The 21,539-nt window shown below is 38.4% G+C and overlaps 2 long non-coding RNA genes across 3 annotated transcripts in view; one reads left to right on the top strand and one right to left on the bottom strand.

The window, feature by feature from the left end:
• The window catches only part of LOC139082784 (uncharacterized), a 124,337-nt gene that overhangs the window by 18,933 nt on the left and 83,865 nt on the right, over positions 1–21,539 (top strand). The window contains exon 3 of one of the 2 annotated variants that reach the window (XR_011539014.1): positions 1,838–2,077. This is a non-coding gene — a long non-coding RNA (uncharacterized lncRNA). Of the gene's footprint in view, positions 1–1,837; positions 2,078–13,310; positions 13,370–21,539 lie in introns of those variants that run through there. The other variant, XR_011539015.1, reaches the window with a different exon arrangement.
• LOC139082782 (uncharacterized) lies at positions 143–4,365 on the bottom strand. The gene is made up of 4 exons (XR_011539013.1): positions 4,159–4,365; positions 3,089–3,173; positions 1,761–1,840; positions 143–296 (listed from the first exon to the last, which is right to left on the bottom strand). It is a non-coding gene; the product is annotated as an uncharacterized lncRNA (long non-coding RNA).

Genomic DNA, 21,539 nt, shown 5'->3' on the forward strand with positions numbered 1-21,539 from the left:
ACCACTCGTCAAGCCACGCTGAGGCAGTGTCCCACATAACAGAACTAGAAGGACCTACAACTAGAAAATAAAACTATGTACTGGGGGATTTTGGGGAGAACAAGAAAAAAAAAATTGGCAACAGATGTTAGCTCAGGGCCAATTTTTTTTTTTTTTTAAAGAATGTAGTTTATTGCATCTGCTTATATTTGAGGCAAACTGAACTAGAACCTTTACATTTTCAGATCTCCAAGAACAAACTTGAAAAAATCACTTGTTTGTATTCTCTCCGTTTGTTGTGATGATTAGATGAGGACCTACATCAAATAAGAAAAACAAAACCATGTTGAGATGTGAACACTGGGCTGTTGACTGGATTTGCTCACTGTTTCCCAGACACTGAGATTAAATTTGTGCCTTTACAACATTTTCTCACTGAAAATACCATGGGCAATTAGGGTTGCTTCCAAATAGAAGGAATTTATAACACTAAAGACTACTGTATTGGAACAACCATTTTAGAAAAAAAATTGCAGCACCACATGGGAGAAATAATTTCAATTAAATAGCCAATCAAAATCATGTTCTGGGCACATGAGATTACAAAATACTGTACTGGTCTGGATAAATAAAATGAAATTATATAAGCTATTACAGATAGTTACTAACCTCAAGGATGTTACATTGTACATGTAATCATGGGGTAAAAACTAGCTGCATGATTTACTTCTTTATAAATTCAAACAGCATTTTTTATTTTCCTACGTGTTCGGTTCTGTGGATAATGCACTAAACTGGGTGTTCACTGTCCCTTTCCTTCTCTGTTTCCATCCAGTGGGGCAGACAGAAGTTGAACATGTAATTAAGTGCGCGGGTGGGGATGTCCTGAGCATTGCATGTTGCTAACAGTTGTGAAGCAGTGTAAGAAATATCACGAGTCATCACGTGCTTCTTCCAAATGAAAGGGAGGCATAGGGAGTCCAGTGTGTTCAGAAGAGCAGGGCATTCTCCTGGGCCAAGGAAGACCTGGCATTCTCAAGGAAAAGACATGCCCTCCACAGCACTTGTTTGAGGAGCAGGAGTAAAAATGGACAATTAGGAAGCAAAGATCATTTTGATCTTTATCTAAGTGCATATTTCCTCTAGGAGAAGCTGGATTACTTGGGGGAATATCCTGTAAGCAGAGCTGAAGTATACTACTGTGAAATTCAATCGGTGCCCCCACTCCCAGCATCGCACTATAGTTAGTACTGCTGGTGCTCATTTGGCGAGAGCTGGAGAGCACATTTCCTGGACCAGCAAGCACAGCTTCACCAGAGAGATACTGCTTTTGATCTATATATCATCTGAATTCTAGAACGTTGTGTTGGTACAGGGACTCTACCTTTTCCCTGGGGACATCAGCTGTTCCATGCAGAATGTGAGGCAATAAGCTAAATTTATGTTCTAAATTTTGGGGTACGTCTGATTTCCCCCAAGATGCAATCAGAATTTCAAAATAGCTTCTTTGTTCAGGGCCCAGATGAAAGCAGCAGTTTGCCAGAATTTGAATTTTCCTTCACAGCAGCCAGCAGCAACCCTGTGCCATATCCTTTTCTGAATGCAAAGATATCTTTAAAATAGAACTGGAGTGTGTTGTAGGCAGCATTAGAGGAAAAAAAGGAGCTAAAAGTGACCTAAATCTTGTGACTAATTCTCCTCTCTTTTTAATTTCTGATTGGCATTTGCCATCATTCACATTCTCAAGAAATAATGACCCAGCTGAGGAATTAAAAACAAACCTAATGTAAGTGCCATCTCTGAGAGCTCCCAGCAATGCCTTTGAAAGAATGTTGTGTTTTTTTTTCTTGTATCCCAGGGGCTGAAAGATAAGAAGACAGAGAGAAGACAAAATCTTAGGCTTCCTTCACTGCCAGTTTGTAGACAGTGGGGCCAAATGAGCTCATATCCAGAAGCGATTGATTCATTCTTCATTCAGATCCTTATCGAGAACTCAATTAATGGCCTGCTAAATCTGCACTTGAATGACTACATTCCCAGGCCCATCACTAAAAACTTAAGTAGCTTTAATTAGTTTTTATTGAAAAGAATAAATAATGTAAGTATTGACTCTCTTGGATTTAAATTTTTGTTATTGGAAATAGTAAGGCATTCAGGCACTTTCATTATCGCCTGTGAGTGTTTGGTGAATCACCATGGGATGGCTTTTTAAAGATCTCCTATAAAAGTTCCCTGGTCTGTTATATGAGGCGCCACTAAAAGCCATGCTAGGCTCATAATTGTGAAGTTAACAGTTTTAATCTGTTTCCGAGTGGGCCTCGGGAGGGGAAAAGAAAACCTAGATTTCTATTCTCCTGTATTCTTTGACCTTGAACTACATCGTACCCTTTCTCTCAAAATTCCTGATTCCTGTGGATTCCTGTGGATATTTTGCAAGGCTGGCTGAAGGCAGCAGGCTGTCAAGATGTCAGCCAAATCGTCTCATATGAGGAACATTTGGCACTCCCACTGCTGCTAGTTGTTAATCTGTGTTTGAGCAGGTCCTTCAGTGGCCACTGCTGCGTGCTCTGAACCACATGTTGGTTAGAATGTTAGAGTGAAGCTTTCTAATTCTGAATCTGGGTGGGCTGCTGAATGTTCAGCCTCCGGCATGCAAAGCTGATTAATAGCCATCCAAACGTCTTTAGCACTTTGAGCTGACTATCTACCCACCATACCTGCCTTGCTATTTTTTTCCCTTTAAAACACTCCAGTAAACTCTGGAGGCATGACCTTGGTCCTACAATATCCCCCGCTACACAATTCCTTCCCAAATAGCTTGTGTGTTTATCCCTGAAATAAATATATTATCAACTTGCATGAATAATTTCAGCAAAGAAAACTATAGTTAGGAAAGAAAGTCTGCTCCTTGCCGTCTGGGCACTCCGGGAATTTAGTCCACATCATGGAGGGAGGCTGGGCATTGAGTTGCTTTGGTAAACTAGTCTGGGCTTTCACAGATCTGTCTCTCTCTCAAAGATGCACACACATTACTTCTCTGAAGATGGAGCCAGAGATATTTCACAAAGACAGCGAGTTTATGAGAAAAGAAGGGGAGATATATGCCTACCTTTTCTCAAAAAGAACCGATAAGCTGTGTTTTTCCTGCTTGCAATTTTGGAGCCGGACATCTGCAGCTCATTAGTCATCCACAACTGTCATTCAAATCATTAATTGAAAGAATTGAAGTACATCTTAACGATAAAAATACATTTACTTTCTCCCTCATTTTCTTTTAAGCTAGCATCATACTGAGCTGCGTTCAACTACAAAGTTTCATCGTATTGTTTAAAATCCTTTGTCTTGATCATATCATCCTATTCCCTATTTCCTGACAGTGGCTATCTTGCATTTTATCAAGACTGAAAATATGCAGTTTCTTCTTGCTGCAAGCTTCTCTCTCTCCCCCTCTTCTTTTCCTCCTCCCTGTCTCCTTTCCTTTCCTATGTTTTTTTTCCCAGACTACCTCCCTCTACCCTCTCATTCCTTATCTCCTGATAGAGATACTCTTGCTGTCATTGGTCATAACCAGAGATTATAGCAGAAAACATTAAAAATATTTACATTTTGATTTATAAATTGAATCCTAAAACAAAAGACCCTCCTGTGCCTGGTCTATCTCTCAGAGAGAAAGGAACTATGGCCCACCCGGTCCTCCCACAGTCTTCTTATATTGCTCAGCTTGTTGTTTGAAATTGATCAAATTTCTGGCACTTTTCTGTACATTTCTTCAATGCTTTCCAAACCAACTGAATATTAGAATTGTTTGGTTCATTGCATAGACTAAAATTAATAGAACATTTGTCTGTGAAAAAATTAAATGATAGTGTGGTAAAACCAGATTTTCCTGTTTTCAATTTCCTTTAAAATAGCATCTATTAGGACTCTGGCTAATGTCAAAAGGACTGGCTAATCTTGGAAATGGAAATAATCATGGAACAGTAAGGATGTTAATCATGGATCCTGTTTTTAAATTATGTATTATATATGCGAGCACACGTACCATATACACATGTATGTTTATATGTACATGGATATACCACATAATATTATATAATGTGCTATTCGATATATGTATTATGCATATATAGCACTTATCTGCATGAGTGAAAAAACTGATTAATTCCTTCAGACCCAGACCTTCCACGTATGAACCCGCTTTGTCCGCTGGTTCGGCCCTCTGGGCCCTGAGTGAGCTGTTGACCTGAAGGCAAATCTGGGAACCCTGGAGCTTTTGTGCTCAGCACAGAAGATCTTCCACGTGGCCTGCCTCAGCACATGGGCCAGATCAGATACCAGAGGCTTTGCAACCAACTTGCAGGTGATTTGGAATTTCTCCTGTGGGCTCTAGGGAGACAAGAACAATTTTTGAGGAGAGAAGAGACATGATTTACCTCCGTGTTCTCATAGCAGTGTGTGTGGAGGACAGTGTGGCCTACCTTTGAAAGCAATACTGAAAACTTTAGCTTGTTTGGCCCTTACTATGTTCAAGATCCTGCAGCTTCCTTATTTATTGGTCCCGATAGTGTCCTGATGGAGCCATACTGATTTGGGATTGCCTGCTCTGCTCCTTCAACTTGCCAGTGTGCATTGTGCTAAGATGGTATGGGTAGGAATAGTCCCCAAGTCACTTGTCCATGGGACTCTTTATTGTTGAGTATCTTGTAAGACTACTGTTCAATCATTCAGTCAATCATTAATCCATTTAGTCATTGATTCCTTCTAGAGCTATTTATTGAACAGCAACTATATGCTAGGCACTCAGTAAGGCACTGGGAATCCGGGAACACACTTGGTAAGCAACCTGAAAGCACATCAAGGCCGAGAGGAAGCCCACTGGCTGTCAGTGCCCTTCCAGAGAACCACTTATATCAAAAGGTGTTTGAGAAGGAAAGAAATGCCTGAAAAATATTAGAGGGACTTAGATTGAAGTTGTGATAAAGGGATAGAGAGGCTGATGGGCCCAAAGCCTAGGCCATATGAGAGCAAGGATTCTGGGGGAGTCCTGGTCTTTGGAGGAAACAGAGACCCTAATACTGGGTAGACACTGAGTTGATGAAAGCACAGTGGTATTTGAGGTGGAGGGCAGGGTGTATGAACATGAGCATGCATTTTTCTCATGAAGGAAAAGGACAAGGTCCTCAGCATAAGGTGCTTCTATTGAGAATTGTGTGGGTTCTTTCTCAACGTGGGCATCTCTCCCCTCACTGGGAACATAGGGCTCCGGCTGCTGGGTAACGAGAGAGTCATCAGGCTAAACTTCGTTAGGCAAAGACTATTCACAAATACTTTTTTTAAAATTTAAACTATCAATATGTATGAAACTATTATAAGAAAAATACTGTGTTTTAGGAACTGAATAAGTGGTTTTCCATTTTTTTCTATCCAAATCCATCTAATATGTTTTGTGACCATAGTTGAAATAGCCACATTTAAGACCAGAAATGATTATGACATTTATTTAGACAAATCCCCGATGAGCTCTCATTAAGAGAGTTCCCTAAATAAACATATTTAGAGAGCAAAGCAGATTGATGAATATTTCCTAAACCAGAAATCCTATGTATCTATAATTGATCTAGTTTCATTGAGAGCAAATTGAGATGTAAGTCTAATAAATACCTTTCAGTAGAAATAGTAAAAACTTCATGTGATTAATAACTTACAAAAAATGCTAACCAATATTTATTGAGCACCTATTAGTTTCAAGGCACTGTAGTTTTTCTTGTGGAGGTGAAAAAAATTATGAGATTTATTCTGAAGAGGAAAGGAGTCCCCCATGAAACTGGAGACTGAGAATTGACCACTTGATATGGTATAAAAAGATGACCAAAAATCTCCAAAAATGTTTCAGTAGAGTGGTAGAAAAATAAGCCACATGACACCGACATGAGGGATACTAAGAAACGTCAAGACATGAGGCAGCCAAGGTGAAGTAGCAAGCTTGTCAAACAGATCTGAAAGTGCTCTGCATTGGGCTAGCAAGTTTGTAGACGTTAAGTTCTCTCTCTCCTCTTCTCTCTGTCAAGAGCAGAGAGATTGAAGGGAATGATCAATGCATAGTTTCTGTCAGGAGAGAAGAAGCTCTTGAGGATGGTTGCATCTTTGAAGTAGCTGGCTACAGGACCAGGCTGGTGAGTCTGTCTTCTTTGGAATTAGAGAGATGTATGAGGAATGGAAAGAGCATGCCCTTTGGGATCAGAGCTCAAATTTCAGCTCTTCAGTTTACAAGCTGTGCATTGCTGGGGGTGGTTGCAAGAATTCTCTGACTTTCAGCTTTCTCATTGTCAAGTGGAGATGATGACACCTGTATTATAATGTAAGTGACGTCCGTCCCACAGTGTGAGAGTTCAGTGTGTTCCAGGTCTTTTCTGTCTAATATGGTACCACTAGCCGCATACTGCTGTTAAGCACATACAATGTGGCCAGTATCACAAATTGAAATGATGCTGTTTTGAATATATTGGGTTAAATTAAACCTATTACTAACACTAATTTCTCCTCTTTCCTTTTATATTTTAATGCGGCTACCAGAAAGTTAAAAATTACATATGTGGCTCTCATATGTTTGTTAAATAGTGCTGTCCTAGATATTCTTCTTATCTGAAAAGGGCTGATGACCTAGGTGAACTGTTAAGATGAAAACAGTGGTCAGAACTCTCAACTAACTAGGGAATAAGCTGAGAGAATGTTCTGGAATAACCAAATGTGTAAAAGGGATTGCAGAGAAAGAAAAGACTGGAGAGAGGAGAGGGGCTAGATGTTTGAACCGATGACTGGAAAAATGCTAACAAGTAATCGCATTGACTTCAGCTGAGGGGAGAGCATGGCTCTGCAGTTTGGGGAGGGCAGTTTGTTTCTGTGTCTTGCTGAATCAGAGTGAACTACAGTATTTGTCATGTTGAAGGGTCAGAAGTGTGTTGTGGAGAGGCCTGAGTTGGCTGGATCTGGTTTACCTTGAGAATGGGCACGTTAGCAGTAGGTAAGACCCACTGAAGTGGTGCAGAGGGGTGCAGGCAACACAGGGTGCACCATTCCTCCCACAGATTCCCCTTCCCACCTCCACAGGGGACTCCACACCCGAAATTCCAGTGGTGAGTCACGTGGAAGATCTCTCTTCCCCAATGCTCCTGCCTCCCGTCCTAGCGGGACAGTTTGTACCCTGCCTGGCAGAGCCTGTTTCAGCGTGTGGAAGATGTTGTATGCAGTTTTCTCTTTAAACTGCAGAGTAAAACATTTCTTTTTAGGAGCTCTGAAGAACTGGAAAAATTAGATTACAGGAAAATGTAGTGAAAATATCTAATTATGGTTAAATTTAAAAAGCCCAACTGGAAGGCCAGAGGGAGAGTGAAATTGAGGAGAAAGAAAGATGTGCTTTAGACCTAATGCAGTTTGGTTTGTAAGCTCAATTTAAATGTTTACTTCTACGGCTTCAACATTTTATTGCCATTTTTTCCTCTCGCGGCTTGAGGTTGGTATGGTTCTCCGGAGAGCAGATGGCGGCATCGGCTTATTTTGCTTTCATTGTTGGGCCTGTGGAGTCCACTCAGACACTTCCTCTGAAACCCTCCACTGCCTTACCCTCCTCTTCCCTCTCAGCTGGAGTTGCCCTGTGAATTAGGTCCTTAATTGCACATCCTTCTTTACCTCCGTGGGATCTTTGATGCAGAAGCCTTTACATATGCATTTTTTGGGCTTGAATTTGGTTTTAAACTTGTGTTTGCGCCAACACCCTGTAATCTAAAAGCAGTGCCACAAATAGAATTGAGAGAGAAATTTAAATATAGCCCAGAAGTCTCAGAAGTAATTAAAGTGCTCAGTGATAGAGCAAGTGTTGAGCACCAAGGGAAAAGACAGGAAGCTGGAGCCTAGAGTTATACTAGTTATTTCCATGGTAATTAAACTGTACTTGTTCACTAAAACTAGTAGGCTCCAATTTGCTCGCACTTCACAATTCCGCTGACTTTTTCTAGGACCGTCTGGGTTAAGCATTGAGACTCTGATGACTTCACCAGCTTCACTCTGTGTAGAAGAAATTAAAATGGTAAGTTAGGATTGGAGCTTCAGCCCTCTTGTAGAAGGTGCCCCAGCACCCCACCAACAGTGTGTGGCATTAATTTTCTATGACTGCTGACAGATGCACACGCTGCCGTACCTGGGCAATGGAAATGTGAGCTTTGGAAGCAGAAAACACCAGGTGGAAATCATGCTGAGGCCACTAGCTGGTTGTGTCATCCTGGGCAACTTCTTAGTCTCTACATAGGATGTCCTCAGCTATAAAATGTAGTTAATCATTTACATTCCCAGGTATTTTGAGTACAGCATGAAAATGTCTTTGTGAAGCACAATGCCTTTTGCTTGGTGGACAGGGCACCTGGTGAATCCTGGTTGCTTTTCCTTAACTCATTGCTTTCTCTCTCACTGGTCACATTCTAGGCATAGCCATATGGGGTTAGGGATTGGTGTGCACCATTTGTCTGATCTGTGTATGTGTGTGTGCGTCAAATCCAATTTTTTCAGTGAAGGATGAATCTATTATCTTGAACTCATTAATACATTATTTTAACCAAGGGAGCTAATTAGGCCAAATAATCGCATGTGTATCAGGTTTGATGTAACCTCATAAGGTAGGCTTGAAAGTAGAGTAGACCCTAGGCCCTGTTTAAGGGCATGCTCCCTGGACTCCAGAATCCAATGTTCCCCTCGTACTTGGAGCCTTGAATGCAGCGGTAGAATAAAAAGAATGTTGGAGTCAATTAATGTCTTAGCTCCTGTCATCAAAAGAAACTGAGGACCTGTGGGTAACAACAATGGCTCTGGAGTGTGACTTCCTGCCAATTACAAGCTGTTGAATTTTTGGTAGGGAACTTATGATTATGTCTCAGTTTTGTCATCTTAAAATGGGATAATAGTAACTATCTCATAGGGTAATTATGAGAATTAAGTCACTTAATGCATGCAGAGTGCTTAGCATAAAACCTGCTGCATAGTATTCTCTCAATAGATAGAAATTATTATTACTATTGTTATTAATGCTATTCTAATTATTATTAAAGTCCTACTCTCAAGACTCCTGGAGCCACCCTGATTCCTGTCCTTTTGTGATCCTGGTTTTCTACCATTCTTCTTGATTCTGTTTGTACTCAATAAGCTTCCAAAGATTCCTTTTCTAATTACATTAGCCACAATCATTTTTCTCCAGTTACTCTAACAAGATACAGATGTTTGATCAGGGGAGCAAACCCTAATATTAAAATACTTTCCAACTAAGCCTCAAACGTTGTCTTTCATACTTGACTCATGGCTGTCTGTACTAATTTGAGAAAAATCTTCAAATTTCCTTTATTTAAAATTTCTAATGTAAGTCTTCTTGGAGTCAGTTTTACTGTGGTTTTTTTCACTTGTTACTTTAGTTTTCCGTTCCTAGATAAGTAGGAAGAAAAGGAGTTTTGGAAGTAGAAAGCGGAGTCATAAAACATTCTATAGGGATTCACCACGAGGATCACCTTCCAATCTGGAAAAATTGATTCTGGCAAACCCACTTCTAGAACATGCCCTCATTATGTACTGTCTCCTGTTCTTATTCAAACTCCTATTTCATAAAATAACTCTCCATCCACTAAGCCAGAGCTTACTTTAAGCTGTGGGTTTAATAAGAATTATTGAGTTTTCTCCCCACTGGCAGATTTCAAGTCATACGTGGGCTTGTTGTATTTTTGCTTGAATTTATCTCAGAATTTTTAGTATTGCCATTTGCAGTTATAGAAGGAGAAGTGCTGTCAGTTCAGACCTGTTTTAGAGGTTTTTATTGCTTTTGACAACACCAGTATGAAACTGATTCTCTTTCTCCCTTTAATTTTCTTTTTCATCCTCTTCTCTCATTCTTGGAACTATTAATATTTTGAATTACTTATGTAAGTAAATCAGGAATTCTATCTTTTATTTAGCTAAAAATATGTTAGCATCTTAAGTCCATTTGATTTCTTATTGGAAACGTAAATCTACAGGTCTTGCTCAAGCTTTCCAGTGGGCTTGGATGCAGCAACGGAGGAGATTGTCAGCCCCGCGACAGGGCGCCTCCTGCACCTCATTGCTCCACCTGAAGGTGACTGTGTAGGAGGTGTTGCATGTGCATAAGCCATAATGCTCTTTGGGACTTCAGTGCTGTGTGCATATTCCTGACTTTGTAGAATTGAAACACCACGGTCAGACTTTTATACTGGTTTATGAACAGTTTCATGTTGTATTCAGTGACAATTATATAGCTTTTCCTGGGAGGTATGACTCAGGTTCAATTGTTACGCCACATCATCACTCAAACCATCTCTTAAGCATAGAATTGTATTTTTTGAACTATTAATGTATTGCAATTGTGAAAATCGTGGTTGTGTTTCAGTTGCAGAGATACAGTTTGATAAATTACTACAGGAGGGATAAGCAAAACCAGATATTTATGTTTACGTTACGGTAACAGAAATATCACTCAACTTCTATCTATGCCTCTTGCCTCTCTCTTTTTTTTTCTGTAATGGTAATTGTCATGGCAATTCTTTCTGTATTTACAGGCTTTTTACACTTTCTAGTGAGCCAATTTTTCCCATATGGTACAGCCTTTGCAATCATCATTTTTAATTCTAATGAGTGAACATCCTTAATTTCCTTAAACATTCCTTTTTTCCTTTGTGTTTTCTTTCCAATTTTACATGGTAATATATAATACTGAAATGAGGATATTGTACATATAATTATTATCTATAACATGAGTTATTTTAAAAGGTGGAACTACTTATTCAAAGGTATGAATAGTTATATTTTTCTAGATAAATACTGTCAATGAATCATAATAATTTATAAAGCAGTTTTAAACAGTACTTACTTTTCATCTAGTTGCTAAAACAGGATGCTTTGTCATATAGAGACAAACAAAAGCATATAGAAAGAATGCAAACTCAATCTCTGTGTGGGGATGTAAGTGAAATAAAAAAGGGATGGAAACTCGTAACGTAATTTACATGTTTTATGGAATTCACAATACTTTAAATTAGATAATATCACCATCTTTCATTTTATTATCACTTTACCTCAACAGTGCGTTCACTTGGTTTTCTTCCTACTTTGTGGCCTATTGAATCAGGATCAAGTCAAGTGGTTCCTGTTCATCTCCTGACTTCTAAATGCTGGAGTACCCTAGGGCTAAGTCCTTAGATTTGTTCTCTCACCAATTATATTTACCTCCTTGGTGACCTCATAGAGCCTCATGGCTTTAAGTACCATCTATAAGTACCATCATGTGCTGTGTAATGATGTTTCAGTCAGTGATGGACTATATATACAACAGTGGTCCCATAAGATTAGTACCATAAAGCCTAGGTGTGTAGTAAGCTATACCATCTAGGTTCTAGGTGTACATCTATGATGTTTACACAACAATGAAATCGCCTGACAACATGATTCTCAGAATATGACCCCATTGTTAAGCGACACGTGACTGTACTATATACACATGACATTTCAAATTATGTTAGAATTCTGCATCTAACAGTCAACTCAGATCTCCACTTGAATGTGGATTAGGCATCTCAAAATGTTCATGATGGAATTTCAGACCATTTGCCTAAACAACTCCTCTCACAGTCCTTTCCGTCACTTAAAATCCACTCCATTTGCTCATGTCAAGAAGCTTGGAGTCATCATGGTCTCCTTTTTGTCACTCATACCAAACAAGGCCAAGTGCAGCCTATAACCTGTCTGACCTCATCTCCGAACACTGTTTTGCCATTCCTATATGTATCCATGTCTGTTTCTGCCCTGTCTCCTCCCAGGGCTCGTACACAGGTGGCCTTTGCCTGAATGCTTGCTCCCAAGACATCAGCAGGATGCTCCTTCACCAGCTCCGTGAAGAAGAGGGCTTTTGTCTGTTTTGCTCTGTCATGTATCCCCACTACCTAGAAACATGCCTGACAACTAGTAGGTGCCAGATAAATCTTTGTTGAAAGGATCATGGGAAAACTATTACAGGTTAGGTAAATTACTCCAGAGTTACAAACCTATCACTTGGTAGATCTGGAATTAACCTAAGTCTGGCTGGCACCATATCCGTATGCTTTGTTTCACATGACATAAAACAATTTGAGATGTTCCTCCTTTTCTAGTCTCTGAATTTGTCTTTTACCTGAAGCTTTGTAAACGTGTAAAATCATCTGGGTTTGTGTTTTATTTGTCAGAATATTTACAGATTCAAATTCTTTAATTGTTACATGACTACTCTGGTTTTCTGTTTCTTTTTGAGTCAGTTTTTCAAAGCTATATTGTGTAGAATTTATTTCTTCTAGGTTTTTCTATTTGTTGTCATAAAGTTGTTTATAATGGTTTTGGGGGGTCCCAGAACCATCCACTAGTTCAGTGATCCAGTGGAAGGACTCACATGCCTCAGCATAATGTTGTAATCACAATAGGATTTATCACAGCAAAGGATACAGTTCAGGAATAGCAAGAAAAACATACCCATGAGCAAAGGCTAGATGGTCAGGTGCAGGCTTCTAAGTAGATAGCCCCTCCCTGCAAGGATTGCACGGTCATGCTTTGCTTTCCAGCTGCAAGCCACGGAGACAGGTGTGAGATGTCTTCACCCAGGGAAGCCCACTCGGATCTAGGAGTTCAAGGTTCTTTTAAAGCCTTAAAGTAGCTCTTTGACGGGTCATAGTGTTATGACAAAGTAGGTGCACTTGGTGAAGCTTCGCAATTATTTTAAATGATACTGCCAGCCTGAGACATCCTGATCCACTGCCTTGGGCATACAGAATAAAGTCCTAATCCCTGACTGCTTGAACAATCCAGAGATTAAGTTCTAGGACTTTGAGCAAGGCACAGTGCCAAGGCTCCAGGTGTCCCCAGAGAGAAGCAAGAGTTGAGAAAAGCAGATCTGCTGTGTACACTCTTTCCCCACAATAATACCCTCTTATCTTTTCCACCACAGCATTTACAGATTTTTTTTCTAAAATTGCTCATTTTTGTTGAGACCTTTTGCTTAATCATTCGTGATAGAATTTTATGCCTTTCATTTCAAAGAAAAATTTTTTTCTTTATCAGTCCTCAGTAGTCTATTCTGTAATATTAGATATTCTATAATATTCAATAAAAATTTATTATAAAAACCTAAATTTTAAAATATAATATCTAACTATATGTTTTATTTATGTTATATTTATAAGTATTATAAATATAATATACATAATCGAATCCATTCTATATTATTAATTTTGTCTGTTATTTTCACCCTTTTTTCCTACCAGATTTTTGGAGTTACTTTATTGAGGCCTCATTGATGTCCTGGTGGTTGGTCATACTTTCGGTAAATACTGCATGCGTGCCTGGAAGTGATGCATGTTCTTTAACTGCTGGGTGCAGTGTTCTCACCGTGTCCGTTAGATCAAACTTGTTAGTGTTGTCCAAATCTTCTACAGCTCTCTAGCTTTTTTCATTTGTATGCTTGCTTGATTTGTAAAATACAAAAGCAGCTCTGTTAAATCCTCCCTTTATGGTAATTTGTCCATTTCTCCTTGTAGTTCTGTGATTTTTTGTTGGATATTTTGATGATATATTACTCCATGCGTACAGGTTTACAATGGTTTATCTAACAATTCTATGAAGATTTTATCATTATCTTTTGACACTTTATGTGTAGAAATGCATTTTTTCTTCAATTCTCTATCTGTTATGAATGTTGCTCCAGTAGTATTCTTTTGATGGTCTTTGCCTGAATATTTCTCATTAATTTTACCTGTAAACATTTTGTATAATTGCATGCCTGTACTTGGCAACTTGGTAAAGCCCCTCCCTAGCTTTATTACATATTTTCTTATCCCTTTATGTGAGACTATCTTTAGGAATTATGCTCAGTACTAAGCATTTTGTAGATTATGGTTCAAATATTTTTAACTTGACTCAGTGCTGCCAAACTGTTTTCTGGAATGTCTTCACCGGTCTGCCTTCTCCCAGCAGTTCACGTCAGCTTACTTTTCTATACCTCCATTCCTGCTGAGACTGGCATTTTCCAGATTTTTAAGTTTCCGGATCTAATTTGTGTATAGTGATATGTTTTCGCTGTAATGCGTATTTCTCTGATTACTCTTCAATCTGAACATCTTTTCATATTTTTATAGACTGTTAGGTTTACTTGTCTGTGAATTATCTTTATAATATTTACCCTTTTTAAAATTAGAATAATTGTGTTTTTATTATTTGCAAGATTTTATTTCCTATTCCAGAGATTAATCTCTTTCATTTGGGTATTAACAATATCTTCTCCCAGTTTGACATGTTTTTATAAACTTTATTGAATAAAAAGTATTCAATTGGGTACCAAGTTTCAATTGTGCTGGATGAGTAAGGTGTAGAGATCTACTGTACAACATAGGCTATAGTTAACAATAAGGTTAAAATTAGTAAAGAAGGTAAATTTTGTGTTGTGTTCTTACCACAAAACAAAAGCAGGAAAAAAAACAAAAACAAGGGGACACAAGAACTCAGGGAGTGTCGGATGTCTGTTACTCTGATGGTGGCAATGGTATCATGGGCATTTGCACATGTCCAAACTCATCAAACCATACACATTAAATAAGTGCAGTTCTTTGTGTATCAATTGTACTCAATAAAGCTGTTAAAAATGAAGAGAACTCATTAAACTTTATAGTTAAATTCCCCATTCTCTTTGTTATGGTGTGTACCTTTGATGTTTTCCTTGATAAGCCTTCCTCCTTTCTGTGTCAGAAAAGTGTTCTCCTACAATATTTCCTATTAACTTTGAAAATTTCCTTTTGCATTTAAGTATTTAATATAGCCAGAGTTCACTTTTATGGATGACATTAGGTAGGAAACGTTTTTATTTTTCTCCATTCAATGAACCAATTTTCTCAACATTATCTTAAACCACTCATACTTTTTCTGTTTAATTCTGATGGCATTTTATCAAATGTTAAATTTTCATATACAAACCACTCTAGCTCTTCATCTCTACCTGACTCCACTGCCCTACAGACTGTCCTTGAAGGCCTGTATAAATATATGTATTTGATCAAGATGTCGTAATATATCGTAACATTTGACAAGGAGGTCCTTCCACTTTCCTCTTCTTTTGCAAAGTTGACTTAGAGAATCTTCAATAACATGTTATCTTTAATTTCAGCCCTTTTCCTTGTACATATTTTATACATATAAAAATTAGCATTATATTTGCACATATTTTAACCAAATTTAGGTCCAACTCTACATTATTTTAAGCCTATTTCTCTCACTGATCATTTCCCTATTTCATTTGGTATTCTTGTACATGACTGCTAATCATTCTCTTGAATTTCATCATAGTTTATATGTTCCATATTTTAAAAACCAATTTCTTATTGGCAACGATTTAGATCGTTTCCAATTTTTCACTATTTTAAATTATGCTGCAAAGAACAGCATTGCACATGCATCTTTTTAAACATCTGTGATTGATTCCTTAGGACAAATTGCTAGAATAAAACTCCTTCATCAAAGTGTATGCTGTTTTTTGAGACTTTCTCCTGGTGCTGCCTAATTGCTTTCCAGGCAATTTGTCCTAAGTTATACTTGATAGAAAGAGTATGGAGTGCCCATTTACTCGTACTCTATAATACTGAGAATAATTATTATTGCAATTGTTATAAAAGTTTCCACTTATGTAGGACAAATAGTATGAGGAAATAGTGTAATTACTACTCGTAGATGTTGAACATTTTAAGAATATTTATTGGCCATTTGAATTTATGTGTGCTTTTATTTCCTCTGTTCAGCTTTCTTCTCAGATGCTCATATTTTTCTTATTTATTCTGAAGAGGTTTGTTTCTAATGTTTGAGGGATACTAGCATATCCTTACAAGTGTACACACACACCCATATGTGGCTAACGTATTTTCTAGTTTGTAATTTGCCTTTTGTTTTTATAAAATTTCTTACATGTAGGTCCTAAAATTTTGTATAATTGGGTTTGTAACATTTTCACTTTTTAATTATTTTGTTTGTATTGATACTTAGAAAGCTGTTTTCCTACCTGAGATTTGTTAAATATTGATCACATTTTCTTCCGAGTTTTGCAATGCTCTTTATATTTATATGATTTCAATCCCAGTTTTGTTGCTGTAGTCTCACATACAGATTTTATTCCAGATTTTGTCTATTTTTCCTATTCAGTTGTTACTTTTTACATTTGCATTAAGTTGCATTTACATGTTAACAATACTTAGTCATACAACTCTATACTTAACAGATATTGTTGCTCTGGGACACTCTTCTGTGCCAATGCCTCCCAATCTGGAATGATTTGATTTGACTTATTTCTCATTTAACCAGATCACATCTTTGAGATATTACTCTTTCGGAAAGTTAAAACGTTTGTCCCTACCTACACGGCCACACATAGCAGCACTTAACTGGGAGTAAAATACGTTACTCCCAGTCATTTCCCACCAAACCTGTAGACATCTATGAGCTGTCTTTTGACAGTTGTGTTGTGGAGGAATCTGAGACTCATTTTATTTGTCTGCTTATCTACTGATAACTTTTTTCCGTATCTCAATGCCTATAATTGTTTAAAACTTGGAATTTAAAAGTGCCAGAATATCTATGGAAATATAGAAATATATTTCCCCCCCCATTATTTTAAATTAACAGTTTGTTATCTTTTCCAATCTCCATAGGCCATATTCAGCTCAGGGAAGTTATCTTCAATTCACCCATCCATTCATGCATCCATCCACCCATCCATCCATCCGTTAATCCATCTATCCATCCATCATCCATCCATCCATTAATTCAACGATACTTTGTGTCTATTATGTCTAGGTGCTGGAAATGTCATAGGACAGGGTTTCTCAATCTCGGCACTATATATGTTTTTGACTGCATAATTTTTCATTGGGGGGCCTGTCCTGTGCCTTGTAGGATGTTTTGTAGCATTTCTGGCCCCCACCAAGTAGGTGAGATCCCCTCAAGTTGTGTCAACCAAAGAAGTTTCCAGATATTGCCTGATATTCCTCTGGGGGCAAAGTTGTGCCCGATTGAGAACCATTACACTAGGCAATGAAACAGATAACATGTCTACCCTGATGGGGTAATTGAGAAGAGACATAAAATAAGCAAACACATTAGTACATTGTGTGTTCTCTATGAGCAGTGCTGTGAAGACAAGTGGAGCAGAGCCAGTGGAATAGAGGGTTCTTGGAAGGCAGGGAGATGTGCAGATGCAGGACCTGAGAGTTTGAGGGAGGCCAGGAGGAGGAGAGGCAGTGGGTCAGGTGAGGGTCTGGGCATGAGCAATACAGAGTCCCCAGAAGGGGGTGCTTGATGAGCTCCAGGAGTGAAGTGCCACTGCAGCTGGGCTCAGTGAGCAAGGGAGGGAGACAGGTCAGGGAGGAAGGGGGGCCTCTCAGTGGACAGCCAGTGGGCTGGGCCAGGACTTTTGCTTTTCATCTAAGTGAGAAAGGAAACCACTGGAAGGCTTTGGATCAGGGGAGTGGCACACTTATTGTTTTGATTGTTGTTTTTTTCCTTTTTCTCTACTTCTTGGCTTCCTGTTATATTGAGGATGGATTTTCTGGCTCTGTTTTTCCTGTTTATTTTATATGTTTATATGCCTACTTTTACCTGTTAAGCTTTTTGTACCCTGATCCTGAGCTTTAGGGTGATTTCTTATACTTGTCTTCTCCTTTCCTAATTCAGCCTCCGAGTGTCCAATCAAGTATTCTTGCCCACACCGCAACTTTAAATTTGGCAACTAGAATTTTTCATTTCCACTGGATCTTTCTTGACCTCAGATGGCTCTGCCTTCATGACTGTCTGTGAGAGTTTCATATACACCACAGCCTTTGAACGATGTAGAAGGTGATGCAGAGTTTGTCACATTTCCTATTTTTTCTCTCAGAGAAAATCTATAGAGAGCTCTGCATCAACTTCTTTACTTGCTCCTTATTTCACAGCTGGTTCATTCAAATGTATTCTTCTGGAGAAGAATGCCTATGCTCTTCAAACAAGGACTCAGACAGCTTCTGTCCAGATTGTTCATTGATAGGGAAAAGTTTAAATTTACTATAAACTTCGTTTTCTGTTAAGAATCTTCATTTCTGTGAATTTTCTTTGTGTCTTTGGTAGGGTACTATACAGGTAGGTAGGGACATAGTCAGTTCCATGTACAGTCATCAGAATGACCTGTGGACCTCCCTGTAGCCTAGGCTGAGCACTCTCAGAATTGTTCCTGGGTCCAGATGTGCTCCCAGCACTCCTCACTTTCAGTTCTGGCATCTCCTGAGCAGGGATATTGGTGGGCTTCTGCCAAGTCTCTGTTTCCTTCCTGGGAAGCTGCTTTCTCTTTTCTTCACTTCTACCCTGCAGCTGAAGGTCTTACATGCAGCAGAAATGTCTTACATTTCCTGGTGGGGCCTGTCTCACTTCTCTGGTTTCCAGTGTCCACGAGGGTTTTCCCTCTCTTTATATTCTATTATCTCAATGGTTTTCTGAGAGAACAGGAATTAGGCCTTTGCCTACTTTGCTATCTTACCTGGAAGGCTCTTTTTCATAGTCCATCTGTCTTTTTCAGTGGGTGTGACTTTCTATATGGAAACAGTGGAGCACAACCTAGGTATTTGAATGGGAGTCATTTCACACAGTTGAAATGTGAAGGAAGAAATCACTGAGCAGAATGGTTGCTAAGCTGCAAAGCTTGAAAGAAATGTGTGATGACTAAACAGCTCTGGGAGTGTGTTGACTTTTCAGTTCAGGGTACAAAACAACAGACTGTGATAACCCCTGTTTGCCCAGGACTGAAGGGGCCTTTGCACACTGCAGGCTGTGAGGCTGACAGCACCCAAGTGTAGGTAGCATTTCAAAACTTCTGTTGCCCCGTTATTTTCCATTATTTTGCTATTTTAAGCTCTATATATTTATGTGGGATTTTCTTCTCTAAAATGGAAATATATTCACTGTCTTACTTATGATTATAAATAAAATTCAAAAACATTAAATATTAGGAGAAAGTTAAAAAATCTCCATCCAGAGATTGACATCTTATAAAGTTTTTTTCAGATATTTTCTCTCTCAACATAAATAGCACTATATTATGATACATGATAAATTTTAATCTTTTTTTCTCTCTCAAATAAATTTTCTGGATATCTCATCATATGGATAAATAAGTCTGCATCATCACCCTTGTGGATGAAGATTTTTCTTTTGGACGGATGAGCCATGACTTATTTGTTTCCATTGGTGGAGAGTGATTTCCAGTTTTTCATGATTATAATATCGTTTCAGTAGAGTTTTTTTCTATATCTATCTATGCATGTTTGTCAAATTACTACTATAGGAAAGATTCCTGAAAGTGGCTTGTCTAGATCAAAAGTTACATACAAACACAAGTGTATATGTGTGTGTATAGTGTATATTGCCTATGTTAAGATATATTACATAAATCACATATGACATGAAAAAATTATAATATAAAATATATATTATATATTTTAGTGAGAAAGTTATACCCACTGGAAGAAATAGATATGTACATATATATGGAATTTTGATATTTGCTGTCAATTGCCTTCCAGAAAGATGTGTCCATTTATGATTTTTAGAATATTTTTAATAAAGTGTTATCTGCAATTTTTTGTATAATTTGCCCCTACAAATAAAATTCTCCCAAAGCTACCTTAAAATGCTTCTGCACAGCAGCTCAACCCCAAATCACTAGGAGGAAGACATCAGACCCCATGAATGTGTAGCCATCTCCTATGTCTGAGATCACCAGTAGCATAATAGGATACTGGATGGGTTTTCTTTCTTGACAAGTCTATATCCTTAATGAGATTTTAGCTTTCTTAAAAGTTGTAGGTATGAGGACTTACCTGTACATCATTTTTATCTAGAACATCTATTCAAATGCTATGCACTTATGATGTTCTCTACAAGTACTTCTAGTCATGCCAGAGGGATACATTTGCCAAACACACAAAATTCATTCTACTCACGTGAAATATCTTGCCAGGGGCAAACTGCTGTTAATGAATGTGACAATTAGAACAAGGAAAATAGAATATGCTACTTATGCCTTCAATCACATATGAGGGGTAAACCAGGATTGTGATGAGCTGGAGTTTTATAACATGTACCCAACTGTTAATTTACAAATATTATGTTCAGGGTTAAAGGACATAAAATGCCTAATAATACATGATATGTGTAGCATACGCATCTGAATTTCCTAGGAAACTGCACTGACTAATATTCAAAGACCGTGGTGGCTGAGGCTTCCTGACAAGCTCTATCGTTCCCCCTCCCCTTCTGGTAAGAGACCCTGGCTTCACCTGACAACTTCTCATAAGTGTGCATGGAGAAACTGTCCCAACAAAAGACTGAAATTCAGGGAGTCAGAGAAACAGACACAAAGTCCATGGGCACTGGTTTTCCCTGCTAAAATCATATACTTTTCTCTCTAATTCATATCCTTTTCTCTCTAATTCTCTCTAATTCTTTTTTGCTACCTACCAAATATACAACACACTCCTCACCTCTCAGGAGGGAGGGCATCCTACTGATGGGCAAATGTAAAGTCAGGTGCAATCAGTTAGCACTAATTAACAGCATCTTTTGGTTTGTAAGCCACCTGATCAGCTGAGGTGTTTAAAGGTCTGAGAACTGTGTATGAGCAACCTTGTCACAGTTCTGAGAGGTAAATGGTCCAATTAGTGAGCCAACATTTGGCTCTCACGGCTAAGGATGCTGCTGACCTTTCCTGGTCTGATGATTTCCCACACCTTGCTAACTTTGCAAAAACACCTTCTCTCCTGGTGCCTTGAGCCGTATGCTCGAGTCTGTTATATCTGATTCTCTTTACAGTCTTACCCTTTTATAAGTGAAGGGAGTCAAGAGATTTTGGCCTTTTTTGCCCCAGAGACTAAAGATGAAAGAAGAGGGAGTGTGAGAAATTGTGGGAAAACAAGAAAGCAGGGAGGAATCAGACTCCATGCAATGTTACTGAAAATACCAGAGTTGGGATCCATAGACGAGTCCCTAAGTTAACCATGATGAAAATTAAAATTTTATAGATTTTGAGTTTTTCTGTCTATTATTTCTGTGATGCAGCTGTTTAATGACAATGATTACTCATTAGTTGATGACAATTTAATACATTAAATAGATAGCTTGTCTCAAAATAAAAATGGAAGATTTGATCATCTGTCATATAAATGGAAGCTAATAATAGATCTCAAACAGACTTAAACCTCAAAAACTTCCTCTGCTAATTATTGGGTCTGTTCTCCAACCTCCTCAAGAGTCAGGCTATGAAGATGGAGGGATGAGGCTCCTTGGTGCTCAGTATGAGGTTTGTGCAGGTCTGTCTGTCTGTCTGTCTCTCCTTGTCTCTCTTTTCTCAGAGAATACACTCTCTGATATGTGGTATCTACTCAAGGGAAGAAGGGAACTTTTGAAGGTCAGGACAAGTTCTTGGAGCATTT

Source organism: Equus przewalskii, chromosome 4 (genome assembly GCF_037783145.1).
Source record: "Equus przewalskii isolate Varuska chromosome 4, EquPr2, whole genome shotgun sequence".
NCBI classification, from domain to species: domain Eukaryota; kingdom Metazoa; phylum Chordata; class Mammalia; order Perissodactyla; family Equidae; genus Equus; species Equus przewalskii.